We start from the raw sequence: 24,567 nt of genomic DNA on the forward strand, positions 1-24,567 counted from the left end.
GTCTTCATGGGCACAACCTAATCTCATACGGTAACATGAATAAAACGGCCGGCGCCGGGAGACGTCCCCAAGAGAAAAACCGAAAGCTCTCTGTCGCCCTTGATGGCTGCTTTGCGGGATAGGTCGTAAATACTGCTCACCGCATGTTAGATGATGGAGTCGCATGCTCATTTGTGGGAGCAAATGCACGTCTGCTGCGTTATTTATCATTAGTTTGCCTTGCAGGAGTTCATATCAAATTTAGAATTTGGATTTTCACCTGGGGAAGTTAAGGAAACTGGTTCCATGCAAATGCTTATCTAAATAAACGGATTTAAAAGTCAAAAGGGGGAAAAAAAAGGAGAAATGGCCAGAATAAAAGAATGATTATTGAATCGACCAATTCATCCTCGGCTGATTCATCCCGTCGTAAAGCAATTGAGTCAAAGTGCACTACATGGCTGTAACCAGCAGAGGCGCTGTTGATGCATTCTTAACTGCATCAAAGAAACGTCAACAAATATACGTGCGTAATAAGTACGACATTGCGGTCACGTGATCAAACAGAGGAAGTTTGGGGTCCGGTAGTTTTGTGTTTGAGAGAGGCAGACTGAGTGAGGGTCATTAGGTGAGCTCATTAAAGCACCAGTGGCTTGACAAGGGTGACGAGTCTACCAAGACCAACAGACCACGTACCCATCTGCTCTGTCTGAAAGGACGAGAAACAAAGAGTGTGAATGTTTTACAAGCTGGATTTGTTCTCTCAAAAAGAACGCTACCTTGGTCTTTTTCACAACAATAAACCCCAGTCTAGAAGAAAAAAAAATTGTTGAATGGAATAGTCAGACAGACTAGGCAGTACACACATAATGGAAGGAGCAACAACAGATGCATGGCTAGAATTCCTGATGTGCAAACCAAAGAGGATTGATTGTGATCACTGGCTTGGCTGGCCTTAGTTACATTAGTCCAATTTTCCTCCTTTACACCTTTTCGACAATGATTTTGATACGTGATTCATTCAGAAATGCACTCGTGAGAGATCTGCAATAGGAAAAAAAAAAAAGAATGTGTGAACAAATAAAAACTAGTTAAACTTGTTTAAAAACCAAAACCACCTTGGTGGCGGACAAACAAATTAACCTCCGTTCTTCTGGGTGATTGTAAGCGGCGATTACCGTAGCTGTGAAGATGTTCAATAAAATGTCATGAATTTCAATCAAGTCATTGTGTAGCGCTACAACAGAAAGGTCTACATTCTTTGAATAACCTCATCAAGTAAATAAACGGAAAACTGTTAATAAATTGCTGTGCAACCTTTTAACGTTTAAGATAAACCTTGCTGACTTTAGATTATACTGTCATAGAAAATGATCAATTTAATGCATAAAAAAAGTGTTGCGAACCAAAAATAAGTAAACATCCGAGTCGTCTGAGCATTTCTGGTGTTATACAAAATGGAGCTGAGACAGCACAATGCCAAGAAACAAGCAATCTCAGATGGTGGGCTAATACATTGACAAAACTTATTTGCTTCTCATTTTCTTCTGACAACCTTGTTCTTCTCAAGTAGCCAGGAAGAAACACAAATAAGCCAAGTAGAGAAAAGACACATCCCCATGGCAGCACGTAAGAGCTCCTCTAACACAACACAACAAAACACAGCTTTAGTTTCTTCCGCTGGGGAAAGTCAGAAATCATGCCAATATTGAGCCCTAATCGCTGCAGCACGACGACAACACCAGTCTCCACATGTGATTGTGTTGACGTGGCATGTGACACCGCTGTCACGTCAACTCACTCACTCACTCACTCACTCACTCACTCACTCACTCACTCACTCACTCACTCACTCACTCACTCACTCACTCACTCACTCACATGTCCAGTTAGAGGGCGACATACCCAGAGAGACAGAGAGAGAAATATTTTAAACACCGTAAATTTACAATCACGTCTCTACTCTGACCATATATGGGATGTAATAACCAACACACTCTTCCATGACAGCTGAAATCCCTTCTGTTTAATTTTCCAATGTCAACACAATGTCCGACATTTCGTCTTTAGTCATCTTTGATCGCCTTTGGTTAATCCTCTGTCATTGTTTCCCCAGTGACAGGCTATCTTCCCCTCAGATCACTCTTTAAAAATGTTTGCCGTCTTTCTCTTGCCAATCTCGCCATATTTCTTCTGCCCGTGATTTTCCGTCCTTGTTTCCAACTTCACTTTGCTTGTCTTCATTTCACGGAGCCTATACAAGTTATGTTTAATTGTGTTTGTTACAATTTATTCAGTGACTTGAGTTTTTCCATATCCATTTAATGGAGAAGTTAACCCATAGTTAAATACAGTTCCTTATTGCGGGGAACTGGTGACTATATTTCTGCAACGCACTCGCACTTATTCTTTGCCAGCATCTTATCGTTCCATTTTGAGAACAAAACAAAAAACGGATTTCCTCCTTATTGTGCACATTTGTTTTGCCCTGCATTTAAATCACTTTTATAATCGCATCACACTATCCGAGACAATCCATCCTCTCCGCAATTGTCTTCTGTCCCTTGACTTCAAACTCCTCCTTGCCTTCTTGGTTTTTTTTTTTAATCCGTTCATATCATTTTTTCCCCCCCGTTTAGCTTCCTTTTCTGCTTACTGCGCCTGCATTTCCTCATTTCACTCAATGGTTACCCTCCACAAGCTAAATCTGACTGTGATTGATCCACTAATCTTCTCTGCTTTCAAAGTGCCAAAAGAACACACCATAGCATTAACAACACCAATAAAACTAATGATAGCAATAAAGAACGGCACTGCCTGCCTTATCAGTGCTATTGGTATAAATAAAGGAAGACACTTATCTTCGATGAATCTCATCTCACTTCCTCCCTCACTCAAATACGCAAGCCTTTTGGCAATATCCCCATAGTTGCCCGCCGCAATAGACTCTAGATCAAATTAGGCCGAATAAGAGCGGCTCACCGGCATCAGCAAGATTTCCAGGATCTTCATGAAAAAGCTGACAAATAAGAAAACCATGGATTGAAACACATGTTGGAGAAATGTACTCCAATCTTTTGATCTCAGCACATTTTCCTCATCAGGGAAATAGATTGCTGAGGATTACCCTGATCAGGCTCTGAACTTTATTGATGAACAACTACTGACATTAACACCAAAGGCTTTACGAAAAATAAATGCAGACTCTATTCTTCTGTGATGGTTCACTGAGTAGTCGTAATGGTATATATAGATTATTATTTTTTTGCTCACTGACAGTAATTTTATAGAAATTTATAAAGTGAGGTTAAAAAGATTTAATAAACAGTTGTTCATGAGCACGAGTGTGTGGATTCTCAACATCAACCTTCAGTCGCCGAAACACCACAGCCAAAAGTACACTTCAACCTACACGATGGGCGAAGGAGCAAAATCTCCACTTCCAACACTTCAACCGCGCCAACTGGGAACGCTGAGAACGCATTCGGTCTGGACGTAGCATTTAAGCCGGACTGCGTTTTACAATATGTGCTGTATTTGTACTTGACAAGGACGCTGGAAAAAAACCCCCACCAGTGATAAGTTAATTGTAATGCAAAGCATCTCTTATAGTTGACGCGTCTGATTAAAATCACTGCACGTGGGCAGTATGAGTTGCCTTCATCACATTGAATGCAAATGTGTTTTGGAGGTTGACCGGATGGCTGACTGGTCTTTTGATTGGACTTTTAATTCATTAATTACTACCCCACTGAGATTGTCTAATGAAATACTCATCAACATTTTTTGAACGGGAACATGTAACGTGTCATTTGACACCTAATGTCGAGTTTGCCTTTTTTCATAACACAAAACACAACAAAGGTGCTTGACAATTTCCTAAATAGGAACAAGTTCTAAGTGGACTTGACGAGGCTGAAATAACCCGTCTCCAAATGTGCAGGGACTTAAATATCATGCAAGGTACGTCTCAGCACAACATATTTAAGAATGCAATGTTTCTAACAAGTATCTCTATTCACTACCAGCTCGAGAAAATAATACAAGTAAAATATCGACTGGACCGTGGTGGTATTCTTGAAAATATTCTTCACCAGTGTCAAAACCAGTTTATTTATTTATTTTTATTCATTTTATTTTATAAATAAACTTGACTTAAAAAGAAAGCCTGCATACAGTAAAAAATCCACATTGGCTCCTGAATATTAAAAATTCCTTTTTCTCAATTCTAAAATGTTTCAAAGGTAGGATCTATTCAGCCTCTGGACGGAACTGATTTGTAAACACCACCGTGAATCCGAGATTTGTCTATAACACCAAGTGATCAGTCATAAATCCCTGTCTTCTATTGTGACCACAACTGCAGTTTCAATAGTAATCATGTATTACTAGTTTGGACACGTGTTGGCTTCCTGCACAGGAGCCAGGGGAGCAGAGTATAGCAAGGTATATACAGTAGCATCAAACAGCTGCCTATGGCTCTGTGCTGCAGCGTGCATTCAAGATATTAATTATGAATCTGCTTCCTTTAACAGCTATAGTTTCTCCAAAAGGCCACAGGGAGATGCCCTTCTTAAGGACACATACCTTCACAAAAAAGACTATATGTTGCAAGAACCTCTCTTTGGACCTCAAGGGTCAATCCACAGTCATTGAGAATGTAAAACTGTTTCAGTACATAAGCTTTATAGTCCATGTCATAATCTACCTAGGACTGTAAAACCGAAAAATACATTGTGTTTGACAGTCGTAATACATGTCGGTGTGAGTACACAATACAACTGCACATTTTTTGTCATTATCTTATTCTGATGCCTTGCACTGAATGGAGTCAGTCAGTAGCTGCTGATCACCAGCCTCAAGATCATTAGTCATGATGGAATGGTATTTCGACTTGCAGTCCAGGATGAAGTAGGTTTCCTCATGTTTGGATCATTTTCCTCTGTGAGTAAGTAAAGACCTGTCCATGTGCCATGGACTTGAGATGAAAATTAACCTGGTTAAAATTCCTCTTCCTCCACTCCAGACACAACAGTGTTGAGTTAGTCGCGTCTTGAAGTCTGTCTGTTATCAATTTTGCATTCCAAACATTGTTTGGTTAAAAAATTGGCTTTTTTTTTAACCATAGAAATAACTCTCGGCATGCCAACAAGAAATGAAAGAGTCATCTAATCTGAGAGGGTGTACTTTTTATGCCTCAAGCCGGTTGGACGATTGCAATCCTAAAATCACGACAATGCCATTTCCGGACTAATACTCTAATCATACATCAACTCATTTTTACACATTACATTTTCTCTTTCAACCATTCAAATAAAACTAATAATCAAGTCTTCCAAGTCATCGGGTCTTAATTCAAGAACTAAGTCTTTTAGTCCCAAATCTAAATCAAATTTTGGAGCTTTTACAATAGTGACTCGAGTCCCCTTGACTCCTCCGAGTCTCTGCTCAATAAAGTTAAGAAAATAACAGCAGTGGATGACAAACATTTGCAGAGGTGTAAAAACCCTGAAACAACAATTTATGACATCAGCTACAACGTCCACAGGGCAGGAGTGAAGGTCGTGATCATGAACAGTGAGAATGGCACACACAGATGCTCCACTAGAAGATGCAAATGACTTATTGACAAGAAGAATAGGAAAGCCTAGCTGAAATTTGCTTACAAAGACAAGCCAGAAACATTCTGGTGAAAGATTAACCTTCAACAATGTGATGCAAAGGCCTTAAAGAAAAAAAAAAATCTTTCTTCCATTTTCAAAATCTGTATTTTGTTTTTAAAACGTTGCTAGCATTGGAAAGTTTGCTGAACACAGAAACTGACGAACACAGAGTAAACAAACTATCAATCCGAAGAGGGGACATGCCCCTCTCAGGTTTGACCCCAAAAACTTTTTATTTTTGTTTCAGTAAAAATCTCAACACGTTTGTGCCCTGAAAAGCTTGACACCTGTTAACGGTTATAATATTTGTTGATTTAATACATTAAATGTCCAATGCATACAATTCACTCTACTCTATATTCAACAAACTAAGCGGTAAAAATCCGCACGACTGCGGGGGTAAAGTTGACATCACATACAACTCCATTAACTCGAACTGAAACAGTCTGGCGCTCTGAATATCCATTCCATTTATTCGGACCTCTTCTGACCGCAACTACTCTAGTGACAATAATGAAGTAAATGTGTTCATGTGCAAAGCCCACATTATCAAAATATCACATAGATTGGTAATGAACCTTGTTAGTTCATGGTGATTCCAAGGCTGGGGCAAAAAAAATTGTTAGTGACCAATTAAAAGAAAAGAATAGCTATGAGTTTTCTGCATAAAGAGGAGCTCTTTTTGCATGTGTGTGTGTTCCCTCCCTTCCAGCCCAGAGGGTGCTAGTAGAACTCTGCAACGTACAAAAACAAACCAGAGCAAAAGTGAATGCTACGCCCATCATACCAGCGATGAAGCTTGAGGCCATATTTGGAGGGGAAGCATTTTGAGGCAATTCATTAAGGCAGGGAGAGAATCATCCAGGAAAACCAGGCAGGTTTTCAACTGAGATGGGTCTTTTGATTTGTGGGTTCTTGTAAAAACCTGATTTGATTTGATTTTAGGGATGTTATGGCTACACTGTACTTACTTTTGGAGGTAAAAAGCCCAAATAGTGGCTCAGGTACTCATCGCTACAGTGATAAAAATTCAACCGTAAATGTGATTTTACTCAAGTTATGAGATGAGTCAGGGCAAATGCTATAGGATGAAGCATTTTGGACTAACGTGCTAAAAAAAAAAAAAAAAAAAAAAAAAAGAGGAAGTGGGGGAGAGAGGAAAAGGATACTACAACACCAAATCCAGTGCCTACATTGTGTGAGTAAAGATGTGCCCTTTGTATTAACCCCAATTAGGACTTGGGTCTTTTTTTCCTGATTCTTGCAGACGACTTTATATTGCCTTGTCTGGCCCTTGTTAAAGCAAATGCAGTAATTATACATAGACTGCATAATCAAAGTGCTATGTGAAGAAAAACGAGGAACTCATGCACCTAGGAAATAAAACAACTTTTGAATTGTAACATCGTTTAGTAGTATCGATTAAACATCCTACGTGATTCAAGTGCAAACCTGTAATGCTAAAACAAACGAGGTGAGCAAGTTCAACATGGCATATCGATTTGTCTTCCCATGAAGCAAATGAGTGAAAAAGAAAAATGAAAATTCAACAATGTGCTGTTGGACAGCTAAGAGTGAAAATGCATACAACTGGCTTCGCAGTGTGAATAGAGAGAATGTTCTTGGTGGTGGAGGAGGAGGAGGAGGGGGAGGTGGAGGGCAGCAAGATTTCAAGGATTTGCTCTTTCAATCCTCAAACAAACAAGGACATAATCCTTGGAAATTTACATAAATGTCACATTAAACCAACGAGGTTAGAGAGTAGTGACGTCCATATCTCAACAATCTAAACAGGGTAGCGGACTTTTTCCGTATCAAATTCATGCAAAAAAATCAACATTTGGAAACTTTTCAAGACCCGTCGAGTAAATTCACCGATTGGTTTCCGAATACATTGTGAGAAATCTTAACAGTGAAGTGAATGTAATCAATGGTGAAACCCAACTTGCAGGCCGCAAAGTGATTGAGGTCGCGTTGCTAAACTTTCCTTTATATAGCCGTATTCACAAGCCAACAAATGGGGTGTAAAGACAGATCAAGGCTATATTTGTCTAAGAATGTATTCAGCCCGAGGTCAAAAACTGGAAGGCTGCTGGGTTCACGATATTCCGCCTAACTGCCAAGCATAATAGCAGAGCGGGAGAAATCTGTGGGAGTGACCTTTGGTGAAGCAAAGCACTTTCACTCGCTGTCTGAATGTTTAAAGGTTCCGTGTTAAGGTCAAGTGTGTGAGATTCATATCAGTCGGGTCCCGACGGCACGGGATTTGCGGCACATTTCTCTGCTGTGAGGGAATTTCTTTTGATATCGTGATATTGTACGTGTATTAAACGCCACAAAGTCAACAAACGGAAAACGACGTATTTGAAGGAGGATTCTTTCTGGTCATTTTCAGCTGTGGGTGCTTTAATCGGTACAAAAGAACACATTGACTCTGTCGTACTTTTTGTTAAAGATGAAGCAAACTAAGAGTACCAGCACAAGCAACCTTAGATCGAGAAGTCACTTTCAATTCAAATAAAATATTGATAAAGGCATTTTTCTTCAATGACTGATTTCCACCTCAAGACTTCTAGACTTCTTTTTGGTAAGTGTAGCGTTAAAAGAAAGAATTTCATAGGGATACTCCACATTACTTCCAATGCCTTTCTATTTTCTATTATTCTTGCCGTAACGGAAAAGTACAAAGTAACATTTGTCAATTCTTTGAGAAGACTTGGCCAACGACAAAAAGTTAAAAGCACCAAAGAACAGGCGACAGATTGAAAATGAAAAGTACAAGTGGAGGATGAAGGACCGAAATCTTTACGTTGCAAAGACAGTTCTTTGAAATAGCTGTGACATTTCCAAAGGCCAGACTTCCGAGAGGCACAGACACTCCCCTCCATTAGAGGAGGATACTCCGCAATTGGACATATTGATAGCATCTTAACAACGTCCATGCACTACTGTATATTCACCAGAAAGTTTGTGTTGGGGACGTGTTCAATTAAAAACAGATGAAAAATATCAGTTGCTAGGGCACCGGAATCTCAATTCACATAATAAGATTCATCTGGACTTGAATGAAGTGAACTCATGATGAACGGCTTGTACGAACTGCCGAAGGGTCAAAGTGGCAACTAAGATGGCTGTCTTCTGTATATAATAATCGAAACCAAAAAGCACGCAATTATATGGAAGCGAGTACCCGATATAAACTTTGATGACTCTCTGCGGTTGATCGCTGCTGCTTATTCAGAGCGGCACCGCTACGGGCAAATTGCTCAGCCGAATTAGCTCCCGTTTAATTGTATTAAAAGGGGAAAGCGAGTCGGACTGACAAAACCGAGTCACATGGCTGGGATGTGATATTGTGGCCTAATGGGAACCATGTGGCTGCCACACAATCTTTAATTATGGGCAAACTCCTCTGGCAGGTCCTTGTGTGGCCATGCTGATTCTCAACGGCAGACAGACAAGAGCACACTCGACGATAGTTGCACTTGTAAAGTAGTTGACTGACAGATGGAATCAATATAATTAGCCAACATGATAGAGGCTCCCTCTGTTGCAAGGCAAACTATATTAGAACAAAAAAAAAAAAACAAGATTTGGATTCTTTCTTACCTAGCTTTTAAGTCTTTTGCTTAATCTCCGCCTTCACATTTCATTTAAGATGCATTGAGAGTGCTGATGTACAGAAGCACACGCACTGGCAAGATGCAGGACGACGCAGGGCCGAGTGGCTGCGTGGCACTTGATTAAAACGCTGCGAAACTCATAAATAGCTACTTCAGCTTAAGCATCGCAGCCGTGACCCAAATACAAGGGTGGTGCTGGAGTCAGTGATTCTGTAGAAAGAACTAAAGCTTGACGGCCCCCCCGTCCCCCCTGAACTTTTTTTTCTCATGTTACAATAATCCCACTAGTGGGACAGTAAAGAAAAATGAAATCTTTCTACTAAACCACCAGATTACAAATTTACGATAACTGGCCATTACCAATCATAGGTTTGTTACTTAGCCATTGTTATATCCTGTATGAATGTAAATGAGAGTGAACCAATTTCTCAGTCCTATCATATCAGCAGTGCTCAAACGGTTGTACATCAGAAACCTCACAACGGCAAAACCTTCGGGATTTCCAGATTGATTTCAGAACTTCCCCTTTCATTACACAGTCTCTCCCACACCGCGCTACTTGGCGTTCCCTGAATCGGCAGCAGGGGGAGGGAAAAAAAAAAGTTTTGTGGTTTGAAAGAAAGCAGTCAGAGATGAGGTAAGTGTGACACTGGCATTCTGCAGAGGGAGAATAAGATGTTGTCTCTGCAATCACAAGGCTGAAGCCTCAAGGGTTTGGGAATGGATGACAGGACCAATTCAATTACGTTTCTGGAAGTCATTTGAGAACACAAGATTTATCTTCACTTACGAGCTGGCGACCGTCTTATTATTTTTTTCCTAACACCCCTTACACTTGTTCCCAGAAGATGGAGGTGATTGGATTCAATGACATGGAAAGAATTAGAATGGCAAACTTTGAAGGCTCTTGGCTCAACACATTGGGGTGACGAGAGCAGAGATCGGACGACTCTAAAAACTAATAATATCAGATACAACTTGATATGTCTGTTAGACCAGGCGACATGTAATTCAATAATGTAGACTAGGGAGGTAGAGGATATTGGTATTTAAGGCATGCGAACAGAAACGCAGAGGGAAAATAAGGCATTGGGGTAGAAAACACACACAAACACATATATATGTATGTATGTGTGTGTGTGTGTATACACACACAGGTAAAACATTTCTAAAATCTCACTCAGTCTCCACCTTATGAGCCTCTTGTCAATATCCTCACAAGTGTACAGCTCTCAACTTAGACCCCTTAACTGTCAACCTCAATGTCTGGCGTAATTATTTTTCCTCTCCTCCACGTCCCTTCTCTGCCTATATTATTCCTCTCCCTCGCTATACCATGAGGCTACTTAACATCTTAACTGCGGTGATAAACAACAGACAACTCGTACTACAATCCATCAACATCACTCCAATGCCCGCTTCACATCTCCCAGGCCTTGCAGTTCCTCAGTGCTCTGGGGATCTGATTTATTCCCACCTCTCAGAGACTGCCCTAGCTTATTCTCTCCTCAACACTTTCTCTCTCCACTAAATCTGTGTGCTGTGTCAGCATCGCTTTTTCTCTAACTAATGTGAAAAAACACATTTCTTCTGTACAGAAAAACTGTCTGTCCCATTTGGTTCTCAGTCGAGAAAATTATAATTGTTTTATAATAGCCTTTAAAGTAGTCCTGCCGCTAAGGACGGTAAAATGCATTTTCTGGCATTTTACAAAGATGGCAGTAAGAGAAGATTAATTAGGGGAAAAAATAAAACTACTTCTGTTCTCTGCTTCCCTTCCTAATCACTTGACAGGACTCTTTGCTTGAGCTTGTATCGAACAAAGGAGTTAAACTTGGATCGTCTCTGGCTCAGGACTCTGTTTTTGTAGAAAGCGCAGCTGCGGTCGAGCGTAAAAACTGGCACATTTTGATTTTCGTGCCGGTGCATGCCTTGTTTAGCACGTTTGGCAATTTGTCAGATGGCTCTGTGCCACGCTGAACTGAGGACGTGTTCTTTTTCACGAGTTTCACTATTTACTAGAGCTCAAACTCTCACCCCAAATCCACCTCCGCTATTCCTTTACTGTATATTAAGCAAGTCCTGAATTGCAAATTTTATGTAATTGTCAAAAAAACACACAATAGTTAAAAAAAAAAGAGCGTTAGAGCTTTTAAACTATAAAAAAGAAGTAATTTAATTCAAATATAATGATAATCTAAACATTAGGCAACAGAGAAGTAAATTTGTGCGTGCAAATATTGGGTATTAAGTTGCAGTATTCTCACTATAATAACTGCTAAAGCTGAAAAGACATATGTCAGAAACAATCGCCTTCGATGATGAACAAACGACTACCCTGGGCTGACTGTGCCTGCTGCTGTGTGTATGGTTAAATCATTACTGGGATGAGAAACGCCAAAAACAATCATCCATTTGTAATGTGAAGTAAAGTGGTTTTAGCCTCCAGCATTTATCTCTAAAGAATTGAATTAAGTAAAACTTCTGATATTACATTTCATAGTGAATTTAATCACAGCGGTGCAGTGGGAAAACAGGAAGAAAAGACAACAGTGGCAAATGAGAAAACTATTTTATACTGTGTCCCGTGTCTTGTCTTTTTCTTTCATTGGAGATTTTTTTTGTACCACTGTCTTGACTGATACCTTTAAACAATGCTGTGGAAGCTCTCTATGATCCATCACGTTAAAAAAAAAATTGTGTTTGTTTTTTTTAAAAGGGGATTCTACAGGTTATATTTTGAAATAATGCATCTTGTTGGTTTTTTTATGTACTATATCACAAATCCTTTTAACTGTAGAGGGAGGCTGAGCATCCCATCCCCCATTCCAGCTAGTACGCTGTTTTTATGTGGAATAGAGGTAGAATAATAGAGCATCAACCTTGAACACACGGACTGTACCAACGATGAAAAAGCAGGAGCTTACACTTTAACAATAAAACAAGTTATTCACAACTGGAAATGATCATTTTCTTCAAACAAGACATTCACAATGACATGGATGAAGCGCAAGGTCAATAACCTTTTTTTTTTCCCGTGTCAGCCAATTTCATGGGTGCAACACACATGGAAAAGCATTTCCTTACTGGGGACAAAATATTTGAGCAGAGCTATGGGGATGATGCACAAATTGAAGTTTTAATCCCGTCACTGTGAATCCAATTTAATTCTGGACAATTCGAGGCATACAGTGGATACTAATAAAAAATAGAAAGAACATTTGTGAGACACACACACACAACTGTGATTCAGAACTACTACAAGACAGATTTTATTTGGATGTTTTAGTGGCATGCGAATAAGCAAAGACCCTTGTCAGTGATAAAAGCGATATGCTCTCTGATATAAACGGGTGACAAGAGAGTCCTTTTTACAGCTTTCCAAGGCTCCTTCAGTACCAGAACTCGACTGGCAGAAGTAATAGCCAATGACACAGCTACATGGAATTGTACTCGATGATTGTACACTGCAAAAAAAGCAATAATGGAAGTAGCCTTTTTTATTTTTTTATACCAACATTTGTCAAAGCAAGAAAATATATATATATTTTTTTTGGGTGGGCTAGTCGTCTGTGGTTTACTTGATTTGAAATAGAAACGCATACTCACACACAGAAATATTTGACACTTCTGTGACGCTGTTCAAACTTCAATTTGTTCGGATTTCTGAGTCCAAACTGCCAACATAATTTTCATCAACTTCAAATGGATTTTTTTTTTCCCATGTTCTTTCTTTCTTATCATTGTGCTTCGTTCAAGAAAATAAAAAGTGTCACCAAAACCCAAAGTACATCCTGTGAGGCCGGCTGAAAAGATTTCTTTTGAGGAGCAGTGATGACTAGGCTGATATTCTGACATATTATGAATGTTCACAATTTGTACATGATTTTTTTTTTCCCATCGAAATTCAAACTTGCCGACTTTGAGGCTTCACTTGGGAGGTCTGGATGTTTCTTATTTAATTAAGATATCTGCAAGGAAAAGCCATTTGTAATATGCCCCAAGGTCTGGATTAAAGGTTTCAATTCTCCACTGGAATCCTATTTATTTCCACAAAAAAAATAAAAAGTACTTCCCGAGCCTCAAATCAGATAAACACTTCAAATTCAGACAGTGTTCACTTTTTTAATTTCTGAGGAGGAATGCAAAGTCATTCTGTCACCTCCAGACCTGCTCGAGCATTGTGCGAAAATGGCTGATGCTGAGATGTATCTGCTCAAAATAGAAACAAGGAGTGCAAGAAGAGCAACAGACTGATACAAAAAAAAGTGGTGATAAACTCCAACAGCCAAATTGAAAAAACAAACACCACGGTAGAGGCAAACACATTACGAAGCTATCACTTGAGTGTTAATTTGTTAGAGGCCACTACTCACTCATGCACAATTAAAAAAAGCAACGTCCTGCAGGACTACTGGACTGAATGAATACTCCAACAAGGTTCTCCACATGGTGCAAATGTGACGGCAGCATAGCCACTCCAACGTGGAGTGAGGGGGAGAACAAACAAAGCACAAATAACATGGGAAAACACGAGGCCACAGGTGTACAAAGTGAATTTGCGTCAGCAGGCCCTTGAAATCCGTCTGCTTTTATGCTAACGGAATGCGGGGCATGAGTGTCAAATGTCAGAGGTTGCGTATATCTGTGGTATACAAAAAGATGAGGACAAAGTAGCCCGCAAAACAATTACCGTATTGTTGATAGAATACACTTCAATTACAAACTACTTCTGTACATATCCATCACATTCTATTTTTGGGACATGACAAAAGTAACATTCAACTAGTTGTGAATTATGAAATTATTTAGGACTGTCAAAACATTCCCTTGAGCTGCTTCTGAAAAAAAAAAAAGGAGTAGCGATCTTATCTGACACTAAATTTAAGAACCAACAAGATGAGAGCCAGTAAACAATGAGCACTAGAAAGCTTTGTAACAAAACAAGCCAAACCGCCAATAAACAAAGATGCTTTTTCATAGGCCAGTTGTTTATACCAATTACCAGATTTCAAAAGAGAAGAAGAAGGAAGCCTACCAAATCATAAGAAAACTTTCGAGGATACCCGCTGCTTCTTCTTACATTTTTTTTTTTTATCTACGTACATTCTTGGAAAAGCAAGACAATTCCCCTAAGAGCACTTGCACGTTGCAAACCAGATGCAATCTTCACCAGACATCACGAATTGCTGCTTCAGAACTCTCGACACGCCACTGGTGTGAATACTCAACGGGCACTTTATAAGGTACACCTTGTTAGCAATTGACTTGGGTTCGTTTTCACTTTCAAAATTGCTTTTATTCTTCATCATTGCAAAAGGTCAAATGTTTGGAGCATATTGGACCATACTGACATGTGAGCTGTCATAGTGAAGTCAAGATTTTGACACTACATCAGTGGTGGGTGTCAAACTCTGGTCCGTGGACCAAATCTGGCCCGCAATGTAATTATTTTTGGCCTGCAAAGACAAATTGTGCATCCACTCTGTGTCAATACTCCAATTGCAAATTGTCTTCACTTTTAAAAAATCGATGTTTCAAGCAATTTTTATTACCATTCATGTTTTTAAAAATTGGAACAGGTCTTACTAGTCTCTGATTTCAAAACTAGTTTTACAACAGGCTGTTTTGTAGCCTATACTGTATACGAAACGTTCATACATTTATTTGGGTTGACAGTCAAAATGGCCCTCGGAAGGAAACTATGACTACAATACGGCCCACGACAAAAATGAGTTTGACACCCCTTGCTGTACGCAGTCAACGACATTGCAAAAAGGTACTAAATTGGTTTCAGTACGCTGACATTATTATATTCAAGAGCGCAGGTCGAGGTGATTAAAGCTTTGCAACGTGGGGCGTTTCCCGCAGGAAGCCGACCACAGAAGACAGATCAAGACGTGAACATAAAAGGATAAAGGTCAGCAATAATCCTCAGCTCGCCTATGGCATTTGAACAACGCTCAAATGGGAAGAAGAGAAGCCCAAAAAGTGCCGAGAAAAAAGATCCCAAACAATTAAGAGTCTTGAAAAAAAAAGGTAAGATATAGCCATGCTTGGAATGTGTTTTATCCAACCATGAAATTATATAGCGGCAGAAAGAGACTGAGCATAACATCCTTCAATTTGACATGACATTACAAGCAAATGGGAGTCTCAATTTCCTGTTCTCTGAGTGGGAGAGCCAGCGTGGTCTTCTCCTGCTGTTAGAGCTTCTTCACGTTCAAAGATGAACATGTTGTTGGGGAAGTCCTTAGGTTAACATGTTGTTGTTTTTTATTTCCTGGCACCAAAGTGATTTTACCCAGAGAGCTTCTGCCCACTGCAAATGTCTTTTTTTTAACCATTCTCACCAGGGAAATTGTGGAATATTAACCAATATATGTATTATTCACAGAATGGAGAGGTCACAGGCCTATTATTATTATTTTTTTTTTTTCCAAACTGCATTTGTGGTGATTTGGGGTGTATTATGCCCTTTCAATTACTTTCAAAGAGGAAAAGAATATTTGACCGACAAGTCAATCGAGTTGCAAGCTTCTTCATCAATTAATTCAACTCAACAGACGCCAATGTTTAGAGAAACTGATTGACAGGGAAAAAAAAATAGTCTCAAGGCAGGCCACTGGTACATGTCAACAACCGCAAACCTTTGGCAACATTCAACTACATCTCCAGTAGGGCCCTATGAGCAAACCCAAAGGCAGTGGAGCCCCAAAATGAAGACAGTGAAACAGACGATGGCGCCGATAAACATCTACGGTCACAGTAGTAAGGGGGGCCAGGGTCGTTCCTACCTTAAGGGATTCTTTCAGCTGGAACAGTCAGACCTATTGTAAAAGAAACACAGACATGTTAGGAGCATGAAATTGAGTAACACACAAAGTAATAAAAATTCAGTGACAATATTGCAAAGATAGTCAGGTGAGTGTACGACTCCATCCAATGGTAAAGAATTCAAAATATGACCGCCTGAAATGCTTTGCAATTTTCTCATGCACATTTACGGAGTTGGTGCCGTGTTGAGAAAATATCTCAAAAAAGTCTCCTCAATCCACTTCCAGATAAAAAATGTTTATCTTAAAATATTATGTAAATGTGTTTTGTTAGTTGACAACAAAACCGCTCATCTTGCACTTTTACACACAGCAGAGGTAATAAATGTCGAGATAGAAGGAACTTTCTTACTTCTTTGACTTAAAGCTGAGTTTGTATGCCAGCGGGTTGAGAATCAAAAGTTCTGACAAGCGTCAGCCATTTTCATGCTTATTGGAACTATATAAGGCACCAAACCCACTTCTATGCAAGGAATAAGTGTCAGCCCATTGATGAGACGGAAAACGTAAGAATGAAGTCTTCAAGGCATGATTAGGTATTCACGACTAGACAAGCCAAATCAGAGGTAATGGAGAAGACATCAGTGGAACGGGCAAGACAAACGCTTCTCTTTTTTTAGTTCAAAGTAAAAAAAATAATGTTTGCAAGTTTATCTACCTTTCCATAATAGTGCATTCTAACAAAAGGGTCGTGAAAAACACTGATCAATGCCAGGTGATAGATTTAAAAATGGCAACATATTTGTATTGTGAGTGCTGCAACAGTAATAATTTTTTTATCCATGTGTCTTTAGTCAGCGCGGACGTTCTGAGAGTTCACCACAAACAACATTGTTGTTAACTCGACTCCAATTCACACTGCGCACCACAACAAGAGTGAATTCTGAAAGATTTATTTTTTAATGAAGCTAGTGTAGGGTATTTCTTCAACATTGGATAAAAAGTAAAGCCCCAGATTTTGGGGAAACTAGAGGGGATTTAAGAGTACAGGCCCAGAAAAACAGACTGCCAATGGGCAACAACAATGCATATCAAAGAACTAGTTTCATGATGTCCAAAGCTCCAATGGCACTACGAAGGATCTCATAATAATAATTTTCCTAATGATTGTTGTTCATTAATTCTGAATGAGATGTTAAGGACCCTTCAGCCATTTATGGACTGAACGCTTGTAGACTGTGGCCGTGACGTTTTTTTTTTTCCCCCTTGCAAAGATGAACCCTTTTGTTCATTTGAGACTTACATATCCTTTATTTACATTAATGACTTCTGTGGCAACTGCAGTGAAAGATGCAATGATTAGTTGATTTGCATTTCACTAAGAGAGTTCCCAGAGGGGGGAAGAAAAAAATAAATCACATTGAAAATTTTACTGGTACCTTGTGTAGCTTTACACAATTCAATACATAATGAATTATATCACTTATTCACCTTCTACAGCCTTTAACGTCTTTTTATATTACTATACTTAATTATATCATGGAATGGAATTCTGGACTCGTTTTTAAAAGACTTTTCTGATAATGCTGGTTTTATGAAAAATTAATCTTTAAAATAAATTTACATTTTACGCACGTACCTGGACGACGACGCACCCCAATTTACGTACAAGTTCAAGTGACCGACTAATGTTTCTAAAGACGCACATGAATCGTATTGATTGCTTCTTCTAAAAATAAAAAATAAAAAGCGACTGACTTATAGTCAACGTTAACTAAAAGAAGCACAATTTAATCAGTGGTTCGCTGTCAAATTGTGACGTTAACTGTGAAAACTATGTCACTCCGACCAGCTATGCTAAATCTAATTAAAGGCCAACATTATATCCTCGCAAAAAACTTTTACCTACCAAGTAAATAGACGGCCTGAGTCTATTGAGTTCCAATTTGTGGATTCGTGATGTTGGCGTTCCAAAAAGCGACCTCGAACGTGACCAGCGAGCGTGAACGTTACCGTAGAGTTGATGCCGGCGGGTACCGTTGATTTCACACCACTTCTGCAGCCGCGCCACTTAAAACCTGGTGAGTGACCCCAATTTTATTTTATTTTTTTAATCAGTCACTCTTTTGTCACTGAAAATAGCTTGCAAATGGGAATAAAACTCAATATGTTGGCAATGTATGACAGTTCAAAGCTTTCTCCAAAAATATTAAACATGATCAACTTGAAGAAAAAGAAATAAAGCTGAAACCTCGAGGCCTCAAATGGAACATTGCCATTTTCCCACTCAGTAGGCTAAGGTTTATATGCATATGCATGCTCCAGTTCTTCCTCACAATATTTACTGTACACTCCATCAACAAGATTACTGAGTTAATAAGGCGCACGGACAGATCATCTCCGCAAGCCATTCCAAGACAGAATATGTCATGGCAATAATTGCCTCTGATGTACTGCACCAATGAACAAACATGCCGCTATTATAATTACAGTAGTGCTAAAAATGACTTTGATGGCTTGTACCCACATTCAAAAGCGAGTGAGTGATAATTGCCGCTGTGATGGCTGCCCAATACTCCTTGGGGATGGAATTAGTATAGAAATCTGAGATTCATTTTATGGACAAATGTATTGTATTGCCAACTGAATGTGAAAATAGAATAAAATCTGACATTGGTCAAATACATACAAAAAAAAATATTCCCAAATGTATTTTGAGGAAATAACTAGCGATCCCAAAACCCGCTGGAAACCCTAGGCGGAAACCCTAACCCTAGTTTGACAGGCTAGTGCGAAACCCTAATCCTGGAAACCCTAAAAGTAGTCCGAAACCCTCGTCGGAAACCCTAACCCTAGTTTTAAAACCTAGTTGGGAACCCTACTGGCGCTTTAAAACCCTCGTCGGAAACCCTAACCCTAGTTTGAAACCCTAATCAGCGATCCCAAAACCCGCTGGAAACCCTAGTTCGGAACCCTAGCCAGGTTTTAAAACCCTAATCGCAAACCCTAACCCTAGTTTGAAACCCTAATTAGCGATCCCAAGACTGGTTGGAAACCCTAGTCGGAAACCCTAGCTTGAAAGCCTAGTTGGAAACCCTAATCTTGGAAACCCTAAAAGTAGTACCAAACCCTCGTCGGAAACCCTAACCCTAGTTTTAAAACCTAGTTCGGAACCCTAGCCAGGTTTTAAAACCCTAATCGCAAACCCTAACCCTAGTTTGAAACCCTAATTAGCGATCCCAAGACTGGTTGGAAACCCTAGTCGGAAACCCTAACCCTAGCTTGAAAGCCTAGTTGGAAACCCTAATCTTGGAAACCCTAAAAGTAGTACCAAACCCTCGTCGGAAACCCTAACCCTAGTTTTAAAACCTAGTTCGGAACCCTAGCCAGGTTTTAAAACCCTAATCGCAAACCCTAACCCTAGTTTGAAACCCTAATTAGCGATCCCAAGACTGGTTGGAAACCCTAGTCGGAAACCCTAGCTTGAAAGCCTAGTTGGAAACCCTAATCTTGGAAACCCTAAAAGTAGTACCAAACCCTCGTCGGAAACCCTAACCCTAGTTTTAAAACCTAGTTCGGAACCCTAGCCAGGTTTTAAAACCCTAATCGCAAACCCTAACCCTAGTTTGAAACCCTAATTAGCGATCCCAAGACTGGTTGGAAACCCTAGTCGGAAACCCTAACCCTAGCTTGAAAGCCTAGTTGGAAACCCTAATCTTGGAAACCCTAAAAGTAGTACCAAACCCTCGTCGGAAACCCTAACCCTAGTTTTAAAACCTAGTTCGGAACCCTAGCCAGGTTTTAAAACCCTAATCGCAAACCCTAACCCTAGTTTGAAACCCTAATTAGCGATCCCAAGACTGGTTGGAAACCCTAGTCGGAAACCCTAGCTTGAAAGCCTAGTTGGAAACCCTAATCTTGGAAACCCTAAAAGTAGTACCAAACCCTCGTCGGAAACCCTAACCCTAGTTTTAAAACCTAGTTCGGAACCCTAGCCAGGTTTTAAAACCCTAATCGCAAACCCTAACCCTAGTTTGAAACCCTAATTAGCGATCCCAAGACTGGTTGGAAACCCTAGTCGGAAACCCTAGCTTGAAAGCCTAGTTGGAAACCCTAATCTTGGAAACCCTAAAAGTAGTACCAAACCCTCGTCGGAAACCCTAACCCTAGTTTTAAAACCTAGTTCGGAACCCTAGCCAGGTTTTAAAACCCTAATCGCAAACCCTAACCCTAGTTTGAAACCCTAATTAGCGATCCCAAGACTGGTTGGAAACCCTAGTCGGAAACCCTAACCCTAGCTTGAAAGCCTAGTTGAAAACCCTAATCTTGGAAACCCTAAAAGTAGTACCAAACCTTCGTCGGAAACCCTAACCCTAGTTTTAAAACCTAGTTCGGAACCCTAGCCAGGTTTTAAAACCCTAATCGCAAACCCTAACCCTAGTTTGAAACCCTAATTAGCGATCCCAAGACTGGTTGGAAACCCTAGTCGGAAACCCTAGCTTGAAAGCCTAGTTGGAAACCCTAATCTTGGAAACCCTAAAAGTAGTACCAAACCCTCGTCGGAAACCCTAACCCTAGTTTTAAAACCTAGTTCGGAACCCTAGCCAGGTTTTAAAACCCTAATCGCAAACCCTAACCCTAGTTTGAAACCCTAATTAGCGATCCCAAGACTGGTTGGAAACCCTAGTCGGAAACCCTAGCTTGAAAGCCTAGTTGGAAACCCTAATCTTGGAAACCCTAAAAGTAGTACCAAACCCTCGTCGGAAACCCTAACCCTAGTTTTAAAACCTAGTTCGGAACCCTAGCCAGGTTTTAAAACCCTAATCGCAAACCCTAACCCTAGTTTGAAACCCTAATTAGCGATCCCAAGACTGGTTGGAAACCCTAGTCGGAAACCCTAACCCTAGCTTGAAAGCCTAGTTGGAAACCCTAATCTTGGAAACCCTAAAAGTAGTACCAAACCCTCGTCGGAAACCCTAACCCTAGTTTTAAAACCTAGTTCGGAACCCTAGCCAGGTTTTAAAACCCTAATCGCAAACCCTAACCCTAGTTTGAAACCCTAATTAGCGATCCCAAGACTGGTTGGAAACCCTAGTCGGAAACCCTAACCCTAGCTTGAAAGCCTAGTTGAAAACCCTAATCTTGGAAACCCTAAAAGTAGTACCAAACCTTCGTCGGAAACCCTAACCCTAGTTTTAAAACCTAGTTCGGAACCCTAGCCAGGTTTTAAAACCCTAATCGCAAACCCTAACCCTAGTTTGAAACCCTAATTAGCGATCCCAAGACTGGTTGGAAACCCTAGTCGGAAACCCTAGCTTGAAAGCCTAGTTGGAAACCCTAATCTTGGAAACCCTAAAAGTAGTACCAAACCCTCGTCGGAAACCCTAACCCTAGTTTTAAAACCTAGTTCGGAACCCTAGCCAGGTTTTAAAACCCTAATCGCAAACCCTAACCCTAGTTTGAAACCCTAATTAGCGATCCCAAGACTGGTTGGAAACCCTAGTCGGAAACCCTAGCTTGAAAGCCTAGTTGGAAACCCTAATCTTGGAAACCCTAAAAGTAGTACCAAACCCTCGTCGGAAACCCTAACCCTAGTTTTAAAACCTAGTTCGGAACCCTAGCCAGGTTTTAAAACCCTAATCGCAAACCCTAACCCTAGTTTGAAACCCTAATTAGCGATCCCAAGACTGGTTGGAAACCCTAGTCGGAAACCCTAGCTTGAAAGCCTAGTTGGAAACCCTAATCTTGGAAACCCTAAAAGTAGTACCAAACCCTCGTCGGAAACCCTAACCCTAGTTTTAAAACCTAGTTCGGAACCCTAGCCAGGTTTTAAAACCCTAATCGCAAACCCTAACCCTAGTTTGAAACCCTAATTAGCGATCCCAAGACTGGTTGGAAACCCTAGTCGGAAACCCTAACCCTAGCTTGAAAGCCTAGTTGGAAACCCTAATCTTGGAAACCCTAAAAGTAGTACCAAACCCTCGTCGGAAACCCTAACCCTAGTTTTAAAACCTAGTTCGGAACCCTAGCCAGGTTTTAAAACCCTAATCGCAAACCCTAACCCTAGTTTGAAACCCTAATTAGCGATCCCAAGACTGGTTGGAAACCCTAGTCGGAAACCCTAACCCTAGCTTGAAAGCCTAGTTGGAAACCCTAATCTTGGAAACCCTAAAAGTAGTACCAAACCCTCGTCGGAAACCCTAACCCTAGTTTTAAAACCTAGTTCGGAACCCTAGCCAGGTTTTAAAACCCTAATCGCAAACCCTAACCCTAGTTTGAAACCCTAATTAGCGATCCCAAGACTGGTTGGAAACCCTAGTCGGAAACCCTAACCCTAGCTTGAAAGCCTAGTTGAAAACCCTAATCTTGGAAACCCTAAAAGTAGTACCAAACCTTCGTCGGAAACCCTAACCCTAGTTTTAAAACCTAGTTCGGAACCCTAGCCAGGTTTTAAAACCCTAATCGCAAACCCTAACCCTAGTTTGAAACCCTAATTAGCGATCCCAAGACTGGTTGGAAACCCTAGTCGGAAACCCTAGCTTGAAAGCCTAGTTGGAAACCCTAATCTTGGAAACCCTAAAAGTAGTACCAAACCCTCGTCGGAAACCCTAACCCTAGTTTTAAAACCTAGTTCGGAACCCTAGCCAGGTTTTAAAACCCTAATCGCAAACCCTAACCCTAGTTTGAAACCCTAATTAGCGATCCCAAGACTGGTTGGAAACCCTAGTCGGAAACCCTAGCTTGAAAGCCTAGTTGGAAACCCTAATCTTGGAAACCCTAAAAGTAGTACCAAACCCTCGTCGGAAACCCTAACCCTAGTTTTAAAACCTAGTTCGGAACCCTAGCCAGGTTTTAAAACCCTAATCGCAAACCCTAACCCTAGTTTGAAACCCTAATTAGCGATCCCAAGACTGGTTGGAAACCCTAGTCGGAAACCCTAACCCTAGCTTGAAAGCCTAGTTGAAAACCCTAATCTTGGAAACCCTAAAAGTAGTACCAAACCTTCGTCGGAAACCCTAACCCTAGTTTTAAAACCTAGTTCGGAACCCTAGCCAGGTTTTAAAACCCTAATCGCAAACCCTAACCCTAGTTTGAAACCCTAATTAGCGATCCCAAGACTGGTTGGAAACCCTAGTCGGAAACCCTAGCTTGAAAGCCTAGTTGGAAACCCTAATCTTGGAAACCCTAAAAGTAGTACCAAACCCTCGTCGGAAACCCTAACCCTAGTTTTAAAACCTAGTTCGGAACCCTAGCCAGGTTTTAAAACCCTAATCGCAAACCCTAACCCTAGTTTGAAACCCTAATTAGCGATCCCAAGACTGGTTGGAAACCCTAGTCGGAAACCCTAGCTTGAAAGCCTAGTTGGAAACCCTAATCTTGGAAACCCTAAAAGTAGTACCAAACCCTCGTCGGAAACCCTAACCCTAGTTTTAAAACCTAGTTCGGAACCCTAGCCAGGTTTTAAAACCCTAATCGCAAACCCTAACCCTAGTTTGAAACCCTAATTAGCGATCCCAAGACTGGTTGGAAACCCTAGTCGGAAACCCTAACCCTAGCTTGAAAGCCTAGTTGGAAACCCTAATCTTGGAAACCCTAAAAGTAGTACCAAACCCTCGTCGGAAACCCTAACCCTAGTTTTAAAACCTAGTTCGGAACCCTAGCCAGGTTTTAAAACCCTAATCGCAAACCCTAACCCTAGTTTGAAACCCTAATTAGCGATCCCAAGACTGGTTGGAAACCCTAGTCGGAAACCCTAACCCTAGCTTGAAAGCCTAGTTGGAAACCCTAATCTTGGAAACCCTAAAAGTAGTACCAAACCTTCGTCGGAAACCCTAACCCTAGTTTTAAAACCTAGTTCGGAACCCTAGCCAGGTTTTAAAACCCTAATCGCAAACCCTAACCCTAGTTTGAAACCCTAATTAGCGATCCCAAGACTGGTTGGAAACCCTAGTCGGAAACCCTAGCTTGAAAGCCTAGTTGGAAACCCTAATCTTGGAAACCCTAAAAGTAGTACCAAACCCTCGTCGGAAACCCTAACCCTAGTTTTAAAACCTAGTTCGGAACCCTAGCCAGGTTTTAAAACCCTAATCGCAAACCCTAACCCTAGTTTGAAACCCTAATTAGCGATCCCAAGACTGGTTGGAAACCCTAGTCGGAAACCCTAGCTTGAAAGCCTAGTTGGAAACCCTAATCTTGGAAACCCTAAAAGTAGTACCAAACCCTCGTCGGAAACCCTAACCCTAGTTTTAAAACCTAGTTCGGAACCCTAGCCAGGTTTTAAAACCCTAATCGCAAACCCTAACCCTAGTTTGAAACCCTAATTAGCGATCCCAAGACTGGTTGGAAACCCTAGTCGGAAACCCTAACCCTAGCTTGAAAGCCTAGTTGAAAACCCTAATCTTGGAAACCCTAAAAGTAGTACCAAACCTTCGTCGGAAACCCTAACCCTAGTTTTAAAACCTAGTTCGGAACCCTAGCCAGGTTTTAAAACCCTAATCGCAAACCCTAACCCTAGTTTGAAACCCT

The 24,567-nt window shown here is 40.6% G+C and overlaps 1 protein-coding gene across 4 annotated transcripts in view; it reads right to left on the reverse strand.

Moving 5' to 3' along the window:
- The window catches only part of gpat2 (glycerol-3-phosphate acyltransferase 2, mitochondrial), a 39,775-nt gene extending 21,685 nt beyond the window's left edge, over positions 1-18,090 (reverse strand). For all 4 annotated transcript variants that reach the window (XM_085910779.1, XM_085910776.1, XM_085910781.1 and 1 more), the window contains exons 1-2: positions 17,951-18,090; positions 16,063-16,095 (exon numbers count right to left, since the gene is read on the reverse strand). The gene's annotated coding sequence lies outside the window, so the exon portion shown is untranslated. The remainder of the gene's footprint in view (positions 1-16,062; positions 16,096-17,950) is intronic.
- Between the last annotated feature and the right edge of the window lie 6,477 nt (positions 18,091-24,567).

The sequence above is a fragment of the Syngnathus leptorhynchus genome, chromosome 4 (genome assembly GCF_054491065.1).
Source record: "Syngnathus leptorhynchus isolate UIUO chromosome 4, UIUO_Slep, whole genome shotgun sequence".
NCBI lineage: Eukaryota > Metazoa > Chordata > Actinopteri > Syngnathiformes > Syngnathidae > Syngnathus > Syngnathus leptorhynchus.